This window comes from Rhinoderma darwinii, chromosome 2, assembly GCF_050947455.1.
Source record: "Rhinoderma darwinii isolate aRhiDar2 chromosome 2, aRhiDar2.hap1, whole genome shotgun sequence".
NCBI lineage: Eukaryota > Metazoa > Chordata > Amphibia > Anura > Rhinodermatidae > Rhinoderma > Rhinoderma darwinii.
The window spans coordinates 353477453-353494897 of NC_134688.1; the positions used below are offsets into that span (position 1 = coordinate 353477453).

The 17445-nt window shown below is 42.5% G+C and overlaps 1 protein-coding gene across 1 annotated transcript in view; it reads right to left on the reverse strand.

Moving 5' to 3' along the window:
- The window catches only part of DSTYK (dual serine/threonine and tyrosine protein kinase), a 98860-nt gene that overhangs the window by 80286 nt on the left and 1129 nt on the right, over window positions 1–17445 (reverse strand). The gene's annotated exons all lie outside the window — the stretch shown is intronic.

Genomic DNA, 17445 nt, shown 5'->3' on the forward strand with positions numbered 1-17445 from the left:
GCCTAAGAAAAAGGCATGCTGCCAAGAGCAACCATTAAAGACGTGATCTTATTGGCGACCATCAGCAACCCGCAAACTTCGGGAACCATCAGCAACCCGCAAACTTCGGGAACCATCAGCAACCCGCAAACTTCGGGAACCATCAGCAATCCACAAACTTCGGGAACCATCAGCAATCCACAAACTTCGGGAACCATCAGCAACCCACAAACTTCGGGAACCATCAGCAACCCACAAACTTCGGGAACCATCAGCAACCCACAAACTTCGGGAACCATCAGCAACCCACAAACTTCGGGAACCATCAGCAACCCACAAACTTCGGGAACCATCAGCAACCCACAAACTTCGGGAACCATCAGCAACCCACAAACTTCGGGAACCATCAGCAACCCACAAACTTCGGGAACCATCAGCAACCCACAAACTTCGGGAACCATCAGTAACTCTAAGGCCTCACGCACACAACTGTAGTGGTGTGCACAGGCCGTGACTTGCGGGTCGGATGGCCGTGGAGTGTCCCCTGCGGCCACCCGCAAATCACAGGCCGTGCACATTCTTGTGTGCATTAATTTCAATGAGCATGCATCTCAAGATGCGGCCGTAATAAGACATGTCCGATCTCATTGCGGTCCAGGCTCCTGGGCAATACACGGACCGTGGAAACCACAGTCGTGTGCATGGGCCCATTGAAATGAATGGGGCCGCACTTCACCCCCAGATTTGCGGGTGAATTGCAGCTGCAAAAATACATGGGGCCCAAAACTTCAGGAACTATCAGTAACACTAAAACTAGAGCAATTTTTAGCATCAAGTCCATATATTTAGCATTAGAAGCTTTGGTTTAATACGTGGATTGCTTTTTAACCCAAGCATTCATCCACACCAATGGAGTTTAGAGGCATTTGCTCACCATGCACCCTAGAGCCTTGTGCACAATGCGCAATTATTTTATGTTTTGTCAGCGGTGTATTATAGCCCATTATAGTGAACAGTATTTTTAAGACTCCTGCTTAAACAATGCAGCACAGACCGGTGTAGTTTATAAGGGCATGTTGCAATTTCCTAAAAATGTGACTTTGCAGGTTTAAAACATAAAAAATAAGGCTGATCTAGCGCCGACTAGTTCATCCACCATACGAATTTTTATTTTTTTTTTAAAGTGAGCTTTGACAGGAAACTCCCCAAAACTGCCCATGATGTATCACTGAGGGTATATTCACACTGCTTAGTCGGCTGTTATTCGGGCCGTGAAAGGCGGAAAAATCGGAAGCAGAATGCCTCCAAACATCTGCCCGTTGATTTCAATGGGAAAAACGGCGTTCTGTTCCAACAGGGCGTTTTTTTTCTTACACGGCCGTTTTGATAAACAGCCGTGTAAAAAACGCCTGCGAAAAAGTGCATGTCACTTCTTGAGCCGTTTCTTGGAGTCGTTTTTCATTGACCATAGAAAAACAGCTCCAAAAACTGGTGTAAAAAAAAACGCAGCGAAAAATGAGAGCTGCTAAAAAAACGGCTGAAAATCAGGAGCGGTTTTCCCTTGAAAACAGCTCCATATTTTCAGACATTTTTTAGTAATCGTGTGCACATACGTTAACACCTTTGGTTGGAGAGACGTCCAGCGCACTCATACCATACCTCTCGTCCACCATTGTTCCAAAGCACTGATCACAGATCTGCAACTGTGGGAAAAGTGTGATTTGCTTTACACCTCACCCATGGATAAAGGCTTGTAGAAATCAGTGTCCTCAAGTAAATCTGATTGAGTACCCCATGAACATTGTTACATAAAGGGTTTATCTACTTATGTAGTTATGAGGATACATTCCACACCTCTGCTGGAGATTAAAATATAGCTCAAAGCCTAAAATCTTACATCACAAAGAAGCCTTGGAATGCGTTCTATACAAGAACTGAACACCCAGATAAAATCCTCTTTGTCCGCATCTTGCTGTTAGAGATAAGACAAGCCCCGGGAGATCTCCAATGTGATCACTACTCAATGCCCCATAGACAAATACTCCCAGGGTACAACGAGTGTGCAGACGCTGCTGCCTTATATAACCTTCTCCCTGCATACCCCCAGGTCCACATACAAGTATACCATTTACTTCTGAGGGTATGCCCACACGGCTAAGGCTCAGTTCACATCTCATTTTGTGCAAACATTTGTGTTATAGGTCGACGTATACGTTTTTAAAGTTACAAAAACATATGCATTTGTAACATACGCTTACTTTTTTGTAGTATACGTTTTTATACATGTGTCCGTTCTTACTTATAAAAAAAAACGTATATTTTTTTGTTCTTTAGCTAAATTACACGTTGTAAAGTCAAGATTTCCCATATAAGGTTACAAAACGTTTACATTTTACGTATGCAAAGGTAAGGGTTTAACATTGCATATGTCGTCCGTGACTTCAATACCAATACTGTTTTTGAAAAGTACTGAAAAGAGTAGTAGAGACACGCTTTTCAGGACACTGAAAGAAAAAAAAAAAAAAAAAGATACAACGTAAGCAAACAAAACGTAAAGCACAAACTACACCATAAGGGCCTCCGTCCTGACCACAGAAATCAATGTGCACGCGGTGCTACACGTTTTCTCATTTCAAAACATGCACGTCAGACAGAGTAAAAACATCACCTTTTTGCAGTACACAATCTAGATTCCATAGTATCGTCATTTATGTACGCCATCTACGGTTGAGATACATTTATACTTTATAAAAGTCAAGGGTGTTTTTACGAAAAGGAAAAAAAAAATCCAGTTCTACAAGTGCACATAACTGCTTCTAAATGTCAGACTTCACCACCAACTTACAAGATTCTAAGCCCAGCTCTCAAGTTCCACACACCATGGTGAGAACTGCAGCCAACTGTGGCGGCTTGTCATCCGCGTGTTGTAGAAACAACCTGAGCAGCGAGAGACGTGAATGGTTAAACACAAAGCCATTTATGTGAAGCGCACTTATGTTATCAGACTACCGCTAAACCAAGCTTGTTAATATTACCGGCTGGCAGCACGATGCATAATAACGGGGCACTTATATGGCAGAAGGCTAATTTTTACTTCTAGCAGTCAAGACCACAAAACGCTATAGCTGTGAAAAGAAAAAGGTAGATGGGCACAAATCTGTTATCGTTGAACTGGTCTAGAAGTGAATAAGATGAAGGGTGTTTTTTGTGTCAAGGAAGATGGAGGTACGCTTTTACTGTACATGCATCCAGTGAATCCAGCCAATTAGAAGTAGTCAACCAATTCTTCAAGGTGGCGACGGTACGGATAGGAGTATCTAATAAGTTGGGGCAATTAATGAAAAAAAAAATAAAAAAAGGAATCGAAATTCAGCAGAGAAGACATCTTGCGCATTAGTTTTTTTTATTCCGGTCCCGGCTCCTCAGAGCAGACCGGCGTAATGACGCAGACAGGCGCGATGTAGTGACGTCGAGCTGCACAGAGCACAGACCGGAGTAGCAGAGGGATCCCCTCCACTTGTAGTGGGAACCCCTCCACTTGTAGTGGGAACCGGTTTAGGAGAGTATTTTATTAGGCACTATTGGGGCTCTCTGGAGGCGCTATTTTATACAGCAGGGGGTACATATTAATCCAATGACGTAGCATACAAATAGGGACGTGGCATGTAAAGAGCATGGCTTAAAAATCGTTCGTTAATCGTAATTGAGGTTACATGTTCCGTGACTAGTGATCTGGATTTAGGTCATAATCGCCACGCCCTAGCAGTTTCAAGCAGTCTAGAAATCTCATGAAATTAAAATGCAGATATAAACAGAAATTAATTCTAAGTCAATAAAATTCTTATAAAATTAATTGTCAATTTCAGCAACAGTTAGGGGTATGTTCACACACAGTAGCAAAATACGTCTGAAATTACGGAGCAGTTTTCGTCTGAGAACAGCTCCTGATTTTCAGAAGTTTTTTTAACAACTCACGTTTTTCGCGGCGTATTTTACGGCCGTTATTGGAGCGGTTTTTCAATGGAGTTAATGAAAACCGGCTCCAAAAACGTCCCAAGAAGTAACATGCACTTTGACGCGGGCGTTTTTACGCGCCGTCTTTTGACAGCGCTGTGTAAAATTACACCTCGTGGGAACAGAACATTGTAAACCCATTGAAAGCAATGGGCAGATGTTTGTAGGCGTAATGAAGCAGTTTTTTCAGGCGTAATTCGATGCGTAAAACGCCCGAATTAAGTCTGAAAACAGTGCGTGTGAACATGCCCTCACTTTGGTTAAAAAAGGCCCACCCATTAAGTTCAACCTGTCTCATATCAAATTATCATTCATTGCCTAAAGCATAGCCAACTTTTCAGGAGTCTGAAGAATAAGCGGTCACGTTTGTACATGAGGAATAACTATTTCTGTCCATTATAGGACTTGTTTTCTGCATTTTTTTAATAGTTTTCCCCCCTGCAAGCTATATCTCTAAGGGGCTGTTCACATCTGTGTTGGAGGCTCCATTAGGGGCCTCTGTCGCAGATGCGGCAGAAATTACCAAAAATAATGTGTCAGCATGCTTTTCTCTTGTAAGTTTTCCCTATTCAATTCAATGGGGAAGTAAAACCTGCAACAAATAGCCAAGTGTTGCGACTTTTGCAGCAGAATCGCTGTAATTCCACCGCAAAAGTCACAGCTCAGAAAATCACAAAAAAAAAAAGCTTATACTTACCACCTGGGTGTTGTCATAGTGACTGGGTCTAGGTCTCATACGCTGGGTAGTTTTTTTTTAACCCGTGGGAACCAGATCTTCGCAGTCAACAATTACGGGCCTTTACAATATAGAATGTTGATCTGCGTTAGTTTACTCCATTTAAACGGAGCAATGATCAGAATGTATGTGAGATACACAATCGTTACTACGATCATACGTCTTCATATATTCACTTCTTGTCGGCAGCACATCCCTTGTTTACACGAGATGTGTTGCTGCCAAGCGTCCATTTCTATGGCCGCATAAAACATGCAAGTTAGAGAGCGACGTTTTCTTCCATCCACCTTTACCTATATACTTAAGAAAAACGTATGGTATATTATAAGGGTAGGTTCACACAGGGCAGATACGCTGCACAAAGGTACACAGCATATCCACCCGGTTGCCCGCAGGGAATTCCGTTCGAAAAAATGCACCAAATTATGGTGCAGTTTTTCGCCCGGCACGTCCGCTGTGAAAATCTTGCAATAAAAAAAAAACTAAAAACGCAAAACTGCTATACTTACCATGGCGACGCGTCCCTCTGATGTCCTGGGATGACGTTTCATCCCATGTGACCACTGCAGCCCGTGATTGGCTGAAGCAGTCACATGGGATGAAACCTCATCCCTGGAGGCCAGCCTGGACGAAAAAGCATATAATTCTGTGGAAGTATAAGATGTTTTTTTTTTTTTCCGAGTTACAATTTTTGCGGCGGCATCGCAGCTTTTCCGCCGCAAAAATCGCCACATCTGCTATTTGTTGCGAGTTTTGCCTCCGCATTGAATTTAATGGGGAAAACCCGCAACAAAAAAGCCGCGATCATGCAAATACAATTGAAAAACTGCACCACTGGTCCATTTGTTCAAATCTCATCCACTTCGCTGCTACTGGATTACGCTGCAGATTTAACAATGAAATACAACGCGGAAAATTTGCAGTATTTTCGCTATGTGTGAACTTAAAGGACGTAAAGTCTATATGCAGTTGGCCCATCAAAATGTAAGCAACAGTATTTCAGCACAACTGAGGCCAAGCACGCCACATTTTTGCATCTTGTTGAAAGGTACTTTTTTGTGTGCAAATTTACCATTCAAACCGGATAGAAATCATGCAGACTCCTCTTTTCTGTCCGGTTTAAGAACAGGATCTAGAGAGCCATTTTATTTCAAATAAAAATAAAGCAATATTTGGAATATATTTGTCTGTCATGATTCGGTTTATGGGGATTGCCCCCGACTGCTACTTACATTGTTTGATGTACAGTTTACCTTTTCTTGAAAACCTTCAATAAAAGTTTTTGAAACATAAAAGGACAATAAAAATGGAAGTCAATGGTAACGGGTTAGGCATCTGGTTTTAAAGGGAATGTGTTGCCAGAAAAACATGTTTTTTTTTTAAAAATTAAACATTTAGTGTGTGGGTGATTAAACATTGTTCAAATTTTTTTTATTTTTTTGCACGAGTCCATGTAATATTATAAATTATTTCTAATTTATAATACTACCCATTTTTGGTCACTAGATGGAGCTGTTCCCAAAATTGCAGCATTGCAACATTGAGTTAAAAGCCCTCGCTCTAGTGAGCTCTCAGCATCCCCCCCTCCTTTATCCTGGCTAGTGCCGGGATAAACGAGGGGTTTGAACGATGTAACCTCCTACACTGTGTGTCGCCATTTTTTGAGCTAACCCACAGTGTAGTAGGTTTACATACAGTAGTAAACACACACAAACACGAACATACATTGAAATCTCTTACCTGCTCCTGCCGCCGCGGCTCCCTCCGGCCCGTCCGCTCCGTTTGCTGCCGCTAGTGCAAGTGCACAAATCCGGAAGCCGCGACCGGAAGTAGTAATATTACTGTCCGGCCGCGACTTCCGGTCCACAGGAAAATGGCGCCGGACGGCGCCAATTTCGAATAGGACTGTGTGGGAGCAGCGCATGCGCAGTTCCCACACAGACGCCGTACACTGCAGTCAATGGGACGGGAGCCGTTCGCAGTCCCTATGGGACTGTGGCTGCCGTATTCCATGTCTGTATGTGTCGTTAATCGACACACACAGAAATGGAACAAAAAATGGCAGCCCCCATAGGGAAGAAAAAGTGTAAAAATAAGAAAAAGTAAAACACAAACACACAAATGAATATAAACGTTTTTAATAAAGCACTAACATCTTTAACATATAAAAAAATAATTTGTGATGACACTGTTCCTTTAAAAGGTGTTTTTTTTTTTTTGCTAATCTTGAAAAAGAAAACCAAACCTTTGTTAAAGAGGCCCTGTCACCACATTATAAGTGCCCTGTCTCCTACATAAGGACATGGGCGCTGTAATGTAGGTGACAGTAATGCTTTTTATTTAAAAAAACGATTTATTTTCACAACGTTAGGAGCGATTTTGGTTTATGCTAATGAGTTGCTTAATGCCCAAGTGGGCGTATTTTTACTTTCGACCAAGTGGGCGTTGTACAGAGGAGTGTATGACGCTGACCAATCAGCATCATGCACTCTTCTCCATTCATTTACACTGCACTAGCGATATAGTTATATCACTATGTGCAGCCTCATACACAAACCCTAACATTACTACAGTGTCCTGATAATGAATACACATGAAATCCAGCCTGGACGTCATGTGTACTCAGAATCCTGACACTTCTGAATCTTTTCTGTGAGATTCCGGCAAGTGAAACCAAATCTCGCGAGATTACGGAGCTAAACAAGATTTGGTTTCACTTGCCAGAATCTCACAAAAAAGAGTCAGAAGTGTCAGGATTCTGAGTACACATGACGTCCAGGCTGCATGGTTCATGTGTATTCATTATCAGGACACTGTAGTAATGTTAGGGCTTGTGTATGAGGCTGCACATAGTGATATATCTATATCGCTAGTGCCGTGTAAATTAATGGAGAGGAGTGCATGATGCCGATTGGTCAGCGTCATACACTCCTCTGTACAACGCCCACTTGGTCGAAAGTAAAAATACGCCCACTTGGGCATTAAGAAAGCTCATTAGCATAAACCAAAATCGCTCCTAACGTTGTGAAAAAAGATTGTTTTTTTAAATAAAAAGCATTCCTGTCACCTACATTACAGCGCCAATCTCCTTATGTAGGAGACAGGGCACTTACAATGTGGTGACAGAGTCTCTTTAACTATACAAAAACACATTGTAAACGGGGGCAAAGTTCACACCATGTTTGAGGTGAACACAGTGTAATTGCCGGAACATTGTTCCAAAATGTATACCAAACGTATCAATAGTTTTCTATGGACCAGATAAATACCGAAATGTGTCCTTTTGGCATACGTCTGGTTGGCGTGCGTCAGCATATCTTTTTCTCATGAGAGAACGGAGGGGGCAAGATTATGCATCATTTTTCTCTGCAAGGAACAGGCATCATAATATCAAGTTATCTATAAACAGACCAAAGAAATCATTAGACTGTCATAGCAACCATGAGAGATTTTCTGCTACCTTATCTGATGGAGGGTGGAAATATGTTCATCATAAATACTTCAATCGACTCAACAGCAGATACTCAAAAAAAATAATGTATAACCATCAACTGACAAATATAACGTAAACCAGGCCCCTTTGGTGGTCATAAATGTAACGAAAATAATTAAAGGGGTATTCTCATCCTAGAATGTTATGGCATATCGCTAGGACATGCCATAACATTCTGATGGGGGGGGGGGGGGGGGCGACCGAGGGGATCCAACTGACCCAGACGTTGCTTTGGCTTTTTCTTTTGCCTGCACAGCATTTCTCACGGTCATATGCTTTGCAGGGAACTCTATTCAAGTGTAGAGCTGTGCTGCAGTCCCCTTTATTCTGAGGATCAGGGAGGGTCAGAGTCCCACCGATCAGTAAGTGATGGCATACGTCAGCCTTGATCCAGGAATTTATTGTGATTGCCAGATTTGGAGTCGGGAAGGAATTTTTGACTACCTTTAATAAATACTGCAGGATAGTCGGCTGAATTAGATGGAATTATGTCTAACCATTAATGAGAATTATTCCTAATAATTAGGTCAATGGCCCTGATTAGTTCAATTATTGGACCAGCGTTGTCTTTTTTTTGCTCATTACCAATCAAAGAAAAATAAATGCATGTGTGATCTTGACATAATGGGTCACAGCATGGACTTTAGGAACCAGTTAGACCTTTCATAAACATCAGTAGAAAACAACCTAAAAGGATGAGTGTGGTTAGAAAAATTCTTCGTTTCCAGGATTTATCCAGCCCATAAAACCAGGTGTTTGGGTCTTTACATGCAAGAATACTGAAAAACAACTAAGGCCTCATGCACACGACCGTAGCCGTGTGCACGGCCGTGATTTTCGGGTCGGCCGGCTGCGGACTGTCAGCCGCAGGCCGCCCGCAAATCGCGGGACATGCACATGGCCGCCGCCATTGTTTTCAATGAGCCCGGACCGCAGAACACGGCTGTAATAAGACATGCCCGTTCTTTCTGCAGTCCGGGCTCCCAGGCCGTGCAAAGACCGCAAAAACTACGGTCGTGTGCATGGCCCCATAGAAATGAATGGGGCCGCAATTCTCCCGTGGATTTTCGGGGGAATTGCGGCCGCAAAAACACGTTCGTGTGAATGGGGCCTTAGGACGGGTTTCTAATATGGAGTTCTGTGCAGTGCGGGAAAAAAAAAACGCAGTGGAAACGTTCATAAATTGACCTGTGGTGCGGAACTTATTTCTGCAGCGTGGTACAGCATGTCAAGTTATGATGCGTTCTCATTGCTTTTTCTGTTACTGGTTTCCCCAATTGAATTCAATGGGGATGCAAAACAAGCAACATAAAACCGATTCTGCCGCACAAATCGCAACTCAGGAGAAGAAAAGAAAAAAAGAAAAAAAAAAAAAAAAAACTCACCCAGAACTCCCTGCTACTTCCTTTAGTCTGGCCTCCTGGGATGACGTATCATGCCATGCGACTGCAGCAGCAGTTACATGGGCCGCAGCATCATCCAGGGAGCATGGACTGGACAGCCACGGTGGGATGAGTCACCATGACAACAGCCGGGCTAAGTATGGGCTTTTTTTTTTTTTTATCATTTCTACGCCGCTTTCAATGTGGTAAAGTTTCTGACAGAATGTGCTGCGGGTTCCAGGTTTGATACGCTGCGTGGTTTTTACGCAGCATATCTGACCCGTGAGAACCCAGCCTAAGGGTCCTTTTACACCAGCCCATTATGCCAGTAACGAGCACCAACCAACAAGACCGCTCATTGACTGGCGCTCGATTGCTCCTTTCACAAGGGGCTTTGATCAGTCATGTATAGGAACAAGCGCTTGTTACTACGATCGCTCGTCCCCATGCATCTCCATCATGTCGGCAGCACGTCTCCGTGTTTACACAGGGAGATGCGCTGCTAACAACGATATTATTTTTTTGCTGCAGAAACTATACAAAAAGCGAATCGTTGTCATGTTTACACAGGGCCATGATTGGGAACGAGCGTTCTGTCAACATTTGCTATCCCGATAATTGCCCTGTGTAAAAGGGCCCTAATTTCCCTTTAAAAGCGCTGTTCTGGACTTCAGGAAAAAACGTACAAAGACCAGGAAAGTGGATTGACAAAGAAAACAAAAACAAAAAAACAATACTAACCTGTTTACTCCAGCACCGCTGCTCTGGTAGTCCTCCTCGGTCTGTTAAATGAGTGATGACGTATCAATCATGCACGTGACCACTGCAGGCAATCGCTGGCCTCAGAAGTTAGGCTAGCAAGTGCAGCACGAGACCGCTAAGGCCAGTAAATGGCTGCAGCAATCACGTGGATTAAGGGCCCATCATCACTACAAGACAAGTCAACAGAGACCAACGGGTGAGTATTGTTACTTGGTGATCTCTAATACTGAATACCACGATACCATAGAACCTAAAATTCAAGTGGTCCATTACCGATCCAGCGCCGTGGCCCCTTCAAATAATTGATTGGCAGGGGTGCCGATAGTCTGCCTCCCTCCGATCTAATATTGATAGCCTATCCGAAGGCCATTAATTCTAATAACCCGGACAACCCCTTTAATAGGAAATGTAAAAGTTAAATCTCATTAGCCACAGAAAAGGACTATCCACATGATGATAACTCATCAGTATACGATCCGTAGGGGTCCGACACCCAAACCCTGCAACCGATCAGCTGTTCCGGCTGCCTACGGCACTGGTAGTTATGCAGTGGTCGGTGCCAGAAGCTGTTCCGGCTGCCTACGGCACTGGTAGTTATGCAGTGGTCAGTGCCAGAAGCTGTTCCGGCTGCCTACGGCACTGGTAGTTATGCAGTGGTCGGTGCCAGAAGCTGTTCCAGCTGCCTACGGCACTGGTAGTTATGCAGTGGTCGGTGCCAGAAGCTGTTCCAGCTGCCTACGGCACTGGTAGTTATGCAGTGGTCGGTGCCAGAAGGAGAAGGCTCCGTAAACTGTATAGTGGCAGTACTGCAGCTCTGCTCCTCTTCACTTGAATAGGGACAGACTGCAGTGTGGATAGGTATGAAAACCCGCCCCATGCCCAGACAATCCCTTTAAAATGAATCTTAATTCTGAAGTAGGACAGAACTCCTAACATAGCAATGATCTTTAGGTCATAGAAATATGCCCAAGAAAATCTCCCAGGACCCCAGCTAAAGTCACGTGCTTCTAAATCACAAGATGAAAGAATCAAAAGGCCCATGTAGTGCTATATTAATGCTGTACATGCACAATGGGAGCTTTTACCTAGGCTTTTCCCATATGATGATAGTCTAACCTCATTAAAGTCTTGCCTGCAGAATGGATGATTTATCTTTGACTCCAATCTGTTGGCAGCCTGCAGCGTTTTATATATCGGCCTGAAAAGATTGATTTTCTCTTTATAATACTTACATGTACATCATAATTACCAAGTGTATTTATAGACATTGTTGTTCTAGTAAGCTGTAGTCCCCACATATTCAATGTATGCACATAGTTAAAGGGGTTTTCCGCTTTCTGAAAAAGGACAACCTATCAACCAGATGGGTCACCAGTATGCGATCGGTACGTGTCCGACACACGAACCACCGCACCGATCCGGCCCTCTGGCTGCCGGACAATGTTGCCGGAAGCAGATGACTCCGGTCTAAGAATAGCGGCCGAGCTCGGTGGAACTCAGATGGAAGGGGCTGATTCCGAACCTGACTGAGGGGGATTGGCTTGATGCAATGTCTTCACACCTTGCGGTTTCACCAGCGGCTAATAATAAAATGACGCAGCTATATATTATCCATAGATGTTATATAACTCCTTCCAGGCTATTGCATATGGGCAGATCTTCCTCGGCTAGTTGTAAAAGATGCCAGCATGATCGGGCAGACTTTGACCATATGGTGTGGCACTGCCCGGTAATATCTAAATTCTGGAGAGGTCACAGACTTTCTCTCATCAGTAACAGGTAAACGAGTCCCCTGTGAGCCTGGGCTATGTTTGTTGGGCCTGATCCCACCAAATGCATGGTCACACTATGAAGGCATATTTTTACGGGAGACCCTGTTCATGGCCAGGAAGGCTATTGCACTTCGTTGGAGGGGAGATCTTCACCCAACGGTTCCACAATGGAAATCACTGCTCAACTCAGTAATACCTTACGCTAATCTAGTATACAAACATCGGGGATGTCCTTATAAATTTCTGGAAGTGTGGGGTAGTTGGTGCTCATCGCCTCTTGCATCATTTAATGTTGGTGACCTCAGGTCCTCCCTAAACAGTCTTGGGGTTTAATTGAGGAAGCAGGGACGGGGTAGCGGGCCCCAACTGGGGGGGGGGGGGGAGGTTAGATAGGGGGTTGGACGAGATCAGTCCTGGATTGTACAAGGATTTATAACAGGGTTGTATATATTTGCATTGCTTTTGTTCCTATAAATGTAATGGTTATACTCAGTAACATACCGGAAAAGGATGTATCACTTCTTATTCTCATTGTGTAACGGAGATCGATGTTGTTTGTATGGTTATGTTACATTGGAATAATGGGTTTCTTGCATGTCACCCAAAATGTTATGTTTGTCATACCTTGTGCACTGTGTATTTTCAATAAAATGAGTTAAAAAAAAATAAAAATAAAAAAATAAAAGAATAGCGGCCGAGCTGCAGTATTGCAGCTCTGCTCCTATTCAAGTGAATAGGAGCAGAGCCGCAGTTCTGCCGAACGGCCGCTATGCAGTGTACGGAGCCACCTGCTTCCAGCTCCAACTACTGCATCCCATTGCAAACATCCGATGCATGGAGGCAGCCGGAGTCACGGATCGGTGCAGGGGTCCAGATGACTGACATGCACCGATCATATACTGATGAACTATCTGGTGGATAGGTCATCAGTTTTCAGAAAGTGGGAAACCCCTTTAAGGGAAACTGCATTTTTATTAAAGGGGTCCTCCAAGATTAGAAACAAGGGTCAGCAACAATGAACACTACTCTTTATTGCATCTCGGCCCCCTTCATCTGAACGGGGGAAAGCTGCGATACCAGATGCATCGGGGGTGGGATTATGGAGCGGGCTCATGGGCTTAAACCCTTCACGCAAAATCACGTAACTGTACGTAATGAGGGTTAGGGGGAAGTATGGAGCGAGCTAACGGGCTGAGCTCGCTCCATTACAAAGCGGGTGACGGCTGTTACACGCAGCCAGTGACGGCTGTTACACGCAGCCGACACCTCCCCGCAATGAGCGGTATCAAAGTTCACTTTGATTCTGCCTGTTTAACACCTTAAATGCGATCTAGTGCGACCGCGGCATTTAAAGTGTTAGAATCAGGGGGGGTGCCCCTCAAACACGCGATCGCGCCGCCGCCCCCCCCCCCCCCCCGCGGCATGATCGGCCAATTACAATGCTTGATATGACAGCCTGGGGGCCGAATAAAAGCCCCCAGGTCCGCCATCTTTGTACTCCTTTGAAGCTTTGCCTCCGGCAGGGCTTCATACGAGAGTGTCAATCACAATATACTGCAATACATTAGTATTGCAGTATATCATGCAATCGATCCAACGATCGCTTCAAGTCTCCTAGGGGGACAAATAAAAAAAGCAAAAAACAGTTAAAGATTTTTGTTATGCTCCAAAAACAATAAAGTATTAAAAGTTCAAAAAAAAAAAAAACCTTTTCACATTTTTCCACTAAATCAATCAATGTTAAAAAAAGAAAAAAAAGTTAACATAACTGGTATCGCCGCTTCCGTAAAAGTCTGAACTATCACAATATAGCGTTGTTTAACCCGCTCGGTGAATGCTGTAAAAAATATATATATAAAACACGCAAATTGCTGTTTTTTGATCACCGTAGCAATTCAAAAAAATGAAATACAAAATGATCAAAAAGTCGCATATACCACAAAATGGTATCGGTGAAAACTACAGCTCACCCCGCAAAATTAAGCCTTCACATCGCTAAATTGATAGAAAAATAAAAAGTTATGGCGCTTAGAATACAGCGACACAAAAGTTTTTTTTAATTTAGCAAATGGTTTTATTTTATTTTTTTTTTGAAAGTGGCAAAACATAAAACAAAACATAAATTTGGTATTGCCGTAATCGTATTAAGCGGTTTTTTGCCCATTTCACCCCACAAATAATTTTTTCCCAGCTTCCCAGTACATTATGCGGTACAATAAATGGTGCCATGAAAAACTACAACTTGTCCTGGAAATAACAAGCCCTCGTATGGCGACAGAGGGAAAAATAAAAAAATTATAGCTTTTGAAAGGTGGGGAAAAATAAACAAAAGTGAAAATTGTAAAAAGGGCTGCGTCCTGAAGGGGTTAAAAAGCAGACACTTCAGTGCAACGAGCAGGATCCAGCACATTTAACCCCTTCAATGCCGCAGTCAATAGCGACTGCAGCATCTAAGCCTAGAAACCAAAGCAATACATAGAACATTAAACTAACTGGCATCACCGCGTCCGTAAAAGTCCAAACGACTACCATTGAACATTATTTAACTCATGAAGTGAACTACAAAAACAACAAATAAAATTGCCAGAATCATTGTTCTTTGGTGACCTCATCTCACAAAAAAAATAGAATAAACCGTGATTAAAAAAAGGTGTACAAATTAATAATTCTACTCATAAAAATGGCTTATTTGCCGATGACATTATAATAGCCCTGAGAAATCCATTCTCTTCCCTCCAAACTGTATCAGAAACCATCAAGATATTTAACTCCATATCTTACTACAAAGTCAATGATAATAAATCATTACTTCTAGGTTTAAACATACAACCGCAAATGAAGGACATTATAACCCATTCCTTTCCATTTAAATGGCACGATCAATCTATCCCATATCTAGGTATAGAACTAACCTCGTCAATCAAGGCCTTGATTGATAAGAACTTTAAACCTCTAATTGTTCAACTTCAGAAAGATTTAGATCATATGAGTAAATCTGAACCATCCTGGTGTGGTAGAATTGCGTTATATAAAATGATGACCTTACCTGTTATACTATATAAATTACGAACAATTCCCATTCTTATCCCCCTCCATATAATAAACCAACTACATAAACAAATGTCTAACCTTATCTGGTCGGGCAAAAAACCAAGGATGTCACAACATAAATCTGATGGAGGTTTTAGTGTTCCGAATCTGACGTTATATCACCATGCTGCCATACTAGACCAACTCAAAGAATAGTGGCTCCCAAATTCTGATAAGAAATGGGTAGACATAGAAAAAGCTTCCCTAGGAGTAGAGAACTTAAAAAATATATTGTACTCAAAAGCAATTAAATATAGGCCAGAACACAGCTCCACAAATCAGCATCATCCATTCTCTTCACAACGCCCAGCTTCTGGCAGTGCACAGACACACAGCGTGTCCTCGCGAGATCACGCTGTGACGTCACTTCCTCCCACAGGAACTTCATCGCGTCGGATGAGTGAGGACATGCTGTGTGTCTGTGCACTGCCAGAAGCTGGGTGGTAACGGAGAAGTGGATGATGCTGATTCGTCAGCATCATACACTTCTATTCACAACGCCCAGCTAGTAAAACAAGTAAACACGCCCAGATGTACACACACAATACACGCCCAGATGTACATAACTTTAAACACGCCCAGTTGTACATAAGAAAGGCTCATTTGCATAAATATAAAAATGGTCATAACTTGGCCAAAAATGCTTGTTTTTTAAAAAAAAACAAAAAACGTTGCCGTTATCTACATTGCAGCGCCGATCTGCTGCAATAGCAGATAGGGGTTGCAAAGTCTGGTGACAGAGCCTCTTTAAGAGCATTCTCCATCTCTCTTAAATCCTCTTCCTGTACTAATCATCAAGAATTATATTATAAAATATTCTATCGATGGTATTTCACTCCATATAAACTTTCCAGAATATATAGTGATGCATCGCCCCAATGTTGGAGAGGTTGTAACCATTTGGGATCCATACTTCACATAGTTTGGGAATGTCCTTTATTATTAACCTTTTGGCAATCCATTAGCGCACTACTTGGGTTACTACGGCTTGGAATTGATGTTATTCCCAAACAATTCCAAATTGTAATATGTCATATTTTAATATCTGCCACATCAGCTGTAGCGTTCAGATGGAAAACATGTAACGTCCCGACCGTCACAGACATCATTAAAAAAGTCAATACAAACTATCAATATGAATATATTTATGCCTGTAGCGTACAGAGACATGACCGGTTCTGTAAAGATTGGATGTGCTGGAATAATTCTGTATATGCCGTACCTCTCCCTTTCTAGTGCCAGCTCATACGTTGTCTATTGTATACATTTTATTTTTTCTTTATGATGACCTGTATACGTTCTTCACAACAATTATTTTATTTACCTTTCTTTTATTATCCATATTATTTTGAATCCCATTTTCTCAAAATGTTAAAACTCATAGGAAGTAACGATTTAATTATTTGAGACTAACTATTTACTTCTACCTGCGAGTAGAACTGTTCACATATATTTTCTGATGTCTCAACGGTTAAATAAAGACATATTGAAACATAAAAAAAAAAAGTCTAACATACCCCAAAATGGTACCAATAGAAACTAGTCTGCCATGGAAAAAAATTAACCCTCATACCGCTCAATTAACGGAAAAAGAAAAAAAGTTACGGCAACTCAAAACTTTTAAAAGTAGTAAAACAAAAAAAATTATATAAATTGGCTATCGCCGTAATCGTATTGACCCGCAGAATGAAGTTAGGATGTAGTGCTTACCACACAGTGAACGCCGTAAAAACCATACCCAGAAAACAATGGAGGAATCCGGTCTTCTCAAATACCATCCCACAAATATTATTTCCCCAGATTCTCAGTACATTATACAGTAAAATAAATGGCGCTGTAGAAAACTACAACTTGTCCTGCAAAAAACAAGCCCTCACACGGCTATATCGACGGAAAAAGAAAAAAGTTACGGCTTTTGGTACGTAGGGAGTAAAAAGTGAAAATTAAAATCCGAAAAATGGGTGCTTAGGCAAGTGGTTATCCCACCAATACAACTTATCACCTATCGACAGGATAGGTGATGTGTTAGATCGCTGGGGGTCCCACCACCGATCAAAAGAACGGGGCTCCTTAGTCCCCTGAATGGAGCGGTATTCACACACGCGCTACTGCTCCACTCATTCTCTATGGGACTGAATGCCGAGCACATAAAATGTTAAACGTTCCCCTAGTGAGACTAAACCAGTCCCCGCACTAGCCGTCGTGTTATTACTCTTT